Source organism: Hipposideros armiger, unplaced genomic scaffold (assembly GCF_001890085.2).
Source record: "Hipposideros armiger isolate ML-2016 unplaced genomic scaffold, ASM189008v1 scaffold_137, whole genome shotgun sequence".
Taxonomy (NCBI): domain Eukaryota; kingdom Metazoa; phylum Chordata; class Mammalia; order Chiroptera; family Hipposideridae; genus Hipposideros; species Hipposideros armiger.
Window position 1 is genome coordinate 541,869 of NW_017731487.1, and position 8,140 is coordinate 550,008.

The following is an 8,140-nucleotide window of genomic DNA, read 5'->3' on the forward strand; positions in this document are numbered from 1 at the left end:
TCTTGCTGTATCGTCACATCAGGAAGGTGGAAGGGGCAAGGGATCTCTCTGGAGGCTCTTTTGTAAGGTACTAATGCCATTCTTGGGATCTCTACCCTCATGATCTAAGATCTCTACCCTCATGATCTAAGTACCTCCCAAAGGCCCACCAACCTAACATTATCATCTTTGGGTTTAGGATTCAGCATATGAATTTGGGGGAGGTCACAACATCAAAACATAGCATGACATAGCAACCCATGACATAACCCAAAGGAGATTCCAGAAGGCAGTATGGTGGCATTACAATAATTATAATGTTATTGCTACACTATCAGAAGTGGAAAGAGAAGGCAGAGGAGGAGGAGGAGGAGGGGAATGAGAAGAAGACTGCTTTTAGAAAAGCAGATAGAGACATAATAATAAAAGCAAATACGCACAGAGAGCTCGTTATGCACCAAGCTTTGATCTAAATGCTTTGCACATTTTAATCCATTTAATGCTTATGAGAGCTTATGAGAGGAGCACTAATATTATCCCTGTTTTCCACATGTAGAAACTGAGGCACAGAGTGACTTACCCAAGATCATCAATAATAAATGAATGAGTCAAATCAAATCTAGCCAGTTCAGCCCTAGAATGCATGCTGTTAGCCACCCTGATTTCCAATGGGAGAGTGAGGCACCTCTCCACTCTCTCCACTCAGCAAGAACCCATGAATGCCTCTTTGTTGAGTGAATACCCTGGAACTTAGGAATTCAGCCATGGAAGGTGGAAAGCTGACACCCAGAGTGCTATAGGAATTGGGTCCCAGCCTAATGTGATGGTTCGGGGCACCTGGTCCCCTGCGGGCTGCCTGCATCCCTCTCAGGGGCGGGCCTGCGTTTTCTCTTTAGACTCTTGCCAATGCAGCACTGACACTTGGTTGAGCTAGAATGCAAACAGCCACAGTTTTGGCTTGTTTCAGTCTCCTGAGCTAGTTCCTGTTTTCAAAGCTTCACAGGTTGTTGAAATGCAAACATCCTACCTAATAATTTTAGCTTTGCAAAAAAGCATCTCCGGTGGAAAACTGCCCATATCCAGTTTTCATCTGTCCATTTTTGTAATAAATATTTATGGTAGGTTATGTGGGCCAGGAGCGGTGCACGAGAAACCTGACAGACCAGTCCCCTCCTGTATGGAGCTCAGAGCGGTGGAGGACACAGACATGTAAACAAAAAAGTAAATCATGTCTTTTGTGAAAAAAGTCTACATAGAGCACAGGAGGAACACAAGGAGAGAGGGGCCCCTCCTATCTGAGAGGCCAGGAAAGATTTCATTGGCTTCCCACCTGGGTAAACCTCAGAGGATGTCCCCAGCAGTTCCCAGGAGCATCTGCATAAAGATGCATTGAGGAAGTTTGCCCCTGGCTTTCTGAGATGAGCGAATTTTTTCTCCTGTCTCTGTTTTGAGAAACATTAATGAACATTTGCATTGGTTAAGCTCTGGCTGGCTGCCCTTTTTGGCTTCACTGAAATTTTGAAACACGCTCTGAGGGGTGGGTTATTTTTTCCAATTCTCTAATTAAACAACTGGAAAGCTCCATGAGATTCATTCATCTTTGTATCTTTTCAAATGACTTTCTCTGAAAGGGCCACTATGTTGAAGTCACCACTTTTCTTTAAATAATATTTCTACTGTGTACTCTAGCTGTTTATTTTTATAGTTCTGTGTATTTGACCTAAAGCTTTTAACCTTGTGTGTGTGCCCTGAAACGACTTTATTGCAAAAGGCTTTGGCTTATAAATCTAAATAATAAATAATATTCAGTCCTAAGAGAAGGGAAAGAAATATTGGAACTGCCTGTTCCCTCCAGAAATGTAATGGCAAAAAGGAAAAAGTATGAGAGAGCTCATGTTAATGAGTGTCCGCGGGGTATAGCCCAAGACACTGAAACCCTTGAATGGAATTGAGGAAAATAATGCCTGTGAAGGATGTAAAATATGCCAGTAATTATAGTGGGTGCTTTAGGGTATAAATCTTAGTAGGGCTGTGAAAGAGGAGAAAACAGGCCCAGGGATGTGGAGAAAAGGCCCTGGTGTTACCTGGTCGGCAGGTAACAGGGCTGAGAATGCCGCCTCTCTGGGAGAGCTGCTGCTTGCTGGATTATACCACAGGCCTTCATTGTTCAGACTCACTTCTATCAAGGCATTCGTCAAAGGCTATGTCTCGTAGGAATTTGGATTGAGGAATACAGAGAATTATAAAGGATTAAGCAGAAAGGCCATTTGAGTTCACGTCGTTCGCTAATAGCCAATCTGTCCACGCCTGGGAATTCCTCCTAGTGCTTTCTTTTCTTTTTATGAACCATATTTAGAACCACCTTTCCCCACTTAGAAATACATGATCTCCTGACTGCCACGTTGAGCAATACTAGAAGTGACAAACCAACATTCCTACTGTGCAAAACTAGAAAACCAGATCAAAAGAATCGTTAAAGAACGGCTGAGACAACCCACATCTGAGCAGTTGAAATCAGGGAGTGAAGGCTCTCTCCCCAGAACACAGTGGTTCATTAGCTGCCTTCAGAGTCCTGCCTTCCACCGTGTTCCCATTGCCTATTTAATTGCGCTGCCCATCATGGGCGTTCAGTTCTTCCACCGCGTAAGTTTCCTGCCATCTCCTGGCCTCTGCTATCTCTGCATCACTATCTTACACGATCAAGCCCAACACCTTTTCTGCATCTTCTGCAGTTGGCCATCATCTGGAGAGGATGTCCACCACACAGCTTCTCATGGGTGCGGGTGCCTCCTCCGCCATTACTCTATCCTGTACCTCCTTGGTGCAGGGACCTAGCCAGGTACTGAGGTCTCTGGTCCTGCCTCAGTCAGCTCAGGCTGCCACAACAAAACATCACAGGCTGGATAGCTTAAATAGACATTTATTTTCTCATAGTTCTGGAGGCTGGAAGTTCATGGTCAAGATGCAAGAAAGTTTGGTTTCTGGTGAGACCTCTCTTCCTGGCTTGCAGATGGGCGTCTTCTTGCTGTGTCCTTAAATGGCTATTCCTCTGTGCAGGTGTGGAAAGAAAAAAACTCGGGTGTCCCTTTCTCTTCTTATAAGGACACCAGTCTTACTAGATGAGGGCCCCACCCTGACAACTTCACTTAATCTTCATCACCTCCATAAAGCTCCTACCTCCTAATATAGTTAGTTATATTGGGGTTTAGTCTTCAACATATGAATTTGGGGGGTGTGTGTCACAATTTAGTCCACAACAGATATAGATATAATAATTTCATTCCCTTAGCTTTCTTACTTTTCTTAATGATATTCTTCTAAGCCAGTCCTAGCATTTCTACTTTATTTGATCTTGTGACTGAATAAGTGAATGAATAACTTCAGAATCACCTAATTTCACTGTACTTAAGAAATAAAGAGAAATAATTGAAGAAAAAGTTGTCTCTCAAATTGTTAATTATTTTTATTCATTGCCCCAAATTTTCTAATTCAATAATTTGCTAAGCAGAAGTTCAGCATGAAATAGCTTGTTATCACAGTTAGCTAGGTTTCAAACTGAAAATGGTACTAATTGGTGATAATTGTATTGCTTACTGAGGTCTGATCAGGTGTTAGGTACCTGTGCTATATAGTTTGTTTCTGTTACTTTAATTATCAAAACAATCTTAAAAAATAGATACGTGTTTTCTCACTTTACGTTTTGCAGATAAAGAACCTCAGGCTCAGTATTGAGTTCACACAGCAGACTGGCATGATTTAAACCCAAATCTATGTAATTCCAAAATTAATATGCTTTCCACAGGCAGGAACCACCTAGAAACTAAATGAACATTAGCTATTGGGCTTTATAAAGTATCAAAAGTAGCTGGTATCATGCTAAGTGAAATAAGTCAGACTGAGAGAGACAAATACCATATGATCTCACTTATGTGTGGAATCTAAAGAACAAAATAAACGAACAAACAAAACAGAAACAGACTCATAGATACAGAGAACAAACTGATGGCTGCCAGAAGGGAGGGGGGTTGGGGAGCTGGGTGGAAAAGGTGAAGGGATTAAGAAATACAAATCAGCATTTACAAAATAGTCACGGGGATGTGAAGTACAGCACGGGGAGTATAGTCAATAAAGTTTCAACAATTATGTGTAGTGCCATTTGGTTAGGAGACTATTTGGAGAGAGCACTGCATAAATTATATAAATGTCTAACCACTATGCTGTGCACCTGTAACTAATATAAAATAATACTGTCAACTGTAACTGAAAAAATAATAATAAATAATTTTTTTTAAGTGGCTTGCAGACCTCTGTCAATCTCTTACAAACGCCTGTGAGGCCTAGAACTCTGCCATAGGAACCTCCAGTCACATCCAGCCCCCATCTTACAAATAAGAAATACAAGGTCCGGAGAGCCGGGCTGCATCATGACGTTCTTGGACCCTAGGTGCGCAGGTCTTCACGGGCCTCTTCGTCTACAAGAAAATATTAAAAATTGTTATTTTACATTGTGTAGGTACAAAGACAAAAGTGTTAATATTATATACGGAAGATTTTCTTTGACCCCAAAATTCTTTTTATTTATTTATTTATTTATTTATTTATTTTTTAATTAAAAAGTTTTCATGAACCGCTGAAAGCTCAGCATTGTGCTGGCTATGGCCAATGGGTAAGTTGGCCCTACCAGAGAGGTTAAGCAATGTGCAATTTTTTGATCACTTACTAGGTTCCCCATACCTATATATTTTACAAAGTTAGAATATATATATATATATATATATTTATAAATTATATTTAATTACATATAAATATATATTATGTGTATAGAAAAACATTATTATATAATGAGGTTTATCATAAGGAATTAGCTCTCGTGATTGTAGAGGCTGAGAAGTTCCACCATCTGCCATCTGCAAGCTGGACACCCATGAAAGCTGGTGTGGTTCAAAGGCCTGACAGCAGGAAAGACAGTGGTAGAGATTCCAGTCCAAGACTGAAGGCCTGGGAACCAGAAGCACCTAAGGCAGGAGAAGGCCAATGTCCTTGCTGACCAGACAAAAAGTAAATGCCTACCTGCATGGACCTTCCTGTTCTCTCCAGGCCCCCAGTGGATTAGACGATGTCACCAGCCCTGGGGAGGACCAACTGCTGTACCCAGTCCACTAATGAAATGCTAATTAAATGCTCATCCTCTCCGGAAACACAGAAATAATGTTTCACCAGACCTCTGGGCATCCCAGGGCCCAGTCAAGTTGACACATAAAATTATTCATCATCACATGGATTGTTATCTATATAAATTGTAGATGCCATAAAAGCTTAGGAAATCAGGCAGGGCAGAGTATAGTTTCTATTCTCTGTAATATTTTGTATAATGTACATGTGTTTATATTCTTTTACACATAGATATTAAAGTGCCCAAAACTAATATAATTATTTTTTTCACTTTGCGAATCTGAATTGCTTCAAAAAAAAAGGAAAACATACCGAGAAGAAGGAAAGGACAGACGGAGCCCCAGCAACACAGGGACCTGAGTCCTTGCTGTGTGTATAGTCCGCGCTGCACAAATTGTCTTCCTGTGACTCTCAAATCCTTTCTCTTTAAGACACAGCTAATGAAAGCCATCTGCCTGCCACTCTTGCTTAGTTGAGGCTAATCCCTGTTTACTGTAAATGTCTGAATATGTAAAGAAACCTAAGGGTGGAAGATGGTTGGTGAAAAAAAAAACAACAAACAAAAATGCTTCACAAAGAACCAAGGAAGCTTGATAATCGTCAGAGTCCTCCTGGAAGTGAAAAATCATCTCATTTAATCCCACTAATGCCAGAGGTGTTGACTTATACAAATGGTGGCCACATGTCCTACAAGAGTGAGGTTGTGTGTCCGCCCTAAATACATCACAGGCGAGTCCAGAGTTGGGCCTGCAAGACCCGGACCCCCTACAAGGGAGCAGGCTCCTGGGCACCCTGGACCTGTAGGAGGAAGGCACGCCTGACCTTGGCATCAAGGGCACATCTCACTGGGGCTGCCTGACCTGGATTTGCAGCAGGAATCCAACACCCCTTCTCGACCCCCTTGAAATGCCAGGCACACATGTCACCTCACTGTGGCATTTTGTCCTTTCATTCCTTGTCACACGTGTGTGGGGTCCTTAATCACCAGGGACGACCTAAAAACAAATGTCCAGTCAAAATCCAACAGGAGACAAACAGATTCCAAATCTCAAATGGCCTCAAGTGCTTTTGCAGCTGTCTCGGTAAAATTCTTCCCCACTGACACCAATACCTTCCTCCTGTCCCCAACCTTTTAAATATTAAACTCTCCCTTCTAAGATCAAGCAACCCTGCAGCCTATGACCTCCTTGTCACTCCCTCCCCTCACCCCCATCCTCTCATTAATTCGTCTTTCTTCTATGAAAAAGCTCAGGAAGAGTTTAGTTTTTCAAAAGTTCTGTTTCTCTTGGAACTTCTTGGTCACCTCCCTTGTCAACAAAAACCTCATTGTGAGAGAATAAAAAATAAATAAAAAAAACAGAGGGACATCTGACCAAAGAAAAGAAGGGCTTGGATTAGAGATCAAGATGGGTGTACATGCTGTCCTCCTCACTAGTTACCTTGTGTGACTTTGGGTTCAGGATTTCCTGGTGCCGAGCAGTGTACAATTTGTACCCACTAGATCCCATGACTCAATTATGGCTCCACATCCATGAAAAGGGGGGAACAGTACCTTACTCATGCAATTTTGGTTTAAAAAAAAACAGCATGAAAATGATCTAGTCATAGAAAAACAAAGCATACCATTAACATAACTGCCAATTTTGTTAAAAGTATTCATGAAAATTGCAACAAAACAGGTAGCTTTCCCCTGAAAGCATGTTTCGTTTTGTGCTTTGTAAAGACATGAACACATCATATGGTGCAAAAATGCAAAGACATCATTCAGTCCAATATCCTTACGAATTATTTGTCCTAACCTAGGCCATTTAGTAAAGGAAATTAGTGACTTTCCAAGCAAGTTGATTCAATGTTCATTTTGCTTGTAATTCATTGATTCTGTAAGCTGTAATCTGCATCTGTTTCTACTACCCGAGGCTTGGCTCTGGTTTTAAGAGCTGGACTTGATTCGAATTCAGGGAACCCCATCATGCGTTACCATTGGGCTGAGGGGAGTAAAGGAAGTGGGGATGTACCATCGCTGTCTTATGAACATACTCTGCAAAAGTGGCTTTTTTGCAACAAATTTTTAAGGTCACAATTGACATGAAGAAATTTAAGTCCATGATGACAAAGCATTAGAAGAAGTAATATGTGATATACTCGTATGTCTGCAACACCGATTGCTAGATTCTGAGATACACAGAGATGGTCATCAGGCAGCACCATTTGGGGGTTCTGTACTCTCACCGACCAGCAAGCCAGGGCCCTGATATCAGAGCGGGCTGGGCCTCTGCCACTGGCCTTTCCCCGTGAGCGCTGTTCATGGTGGTGGTTATTGGGACGCAGTAAGATGCTTCTCACTTCTTTCCTTCCCAGGAGACGTCTCCATCTGCTTTGCAAACCCAGAGTTCAGTTTTCCTGGTGAGCTCCCCTTCATGTGCCCTGACACGTTTCTGCCTCTCATAAACTCAGAAGAGTGTCATTTGGACTCTTGCTCTCTCCTCTGCCACAACCGCCCTGGGCTCAACTTCGTGCATTTCTTGCCCAGTGTAAGAAGAGCTCTAAAAATGTTAGCTGTTGGTGTGAAACCTTACAAAGTGGCCCCAAAGAGCAAGGGGAAGTCACAACGCCTTTCATTTAATGGTCCGGCTTCAGAAGTCACACCCTATCACCTCCACAATACACTGGTCACACAACCAGCTCTGATTCGAGGAGGCTACACGGGTGTGAATACCTGAAGGCAGGGGTCACAGGGGACACTGGGGAGCTGGCTCCTACATATATTGTCACACAGTTTTAAGTTGGCATCTAAGCTATTTTTAAGGTGGAATAGTTGTAAATGTTCTCCTTTATTGTGTATTATATATTATTCAAATGTATAGTTATGTTAATATCCGTTGTAGAAATAGAAACATTTTAGTGAAAACCTTGTAACTTTTCAATTCTCAGTCTAATAAAGAGAGAGGGGGGGGGGTATAGTCAATAAAGTTTCAACAATTATGTGTAG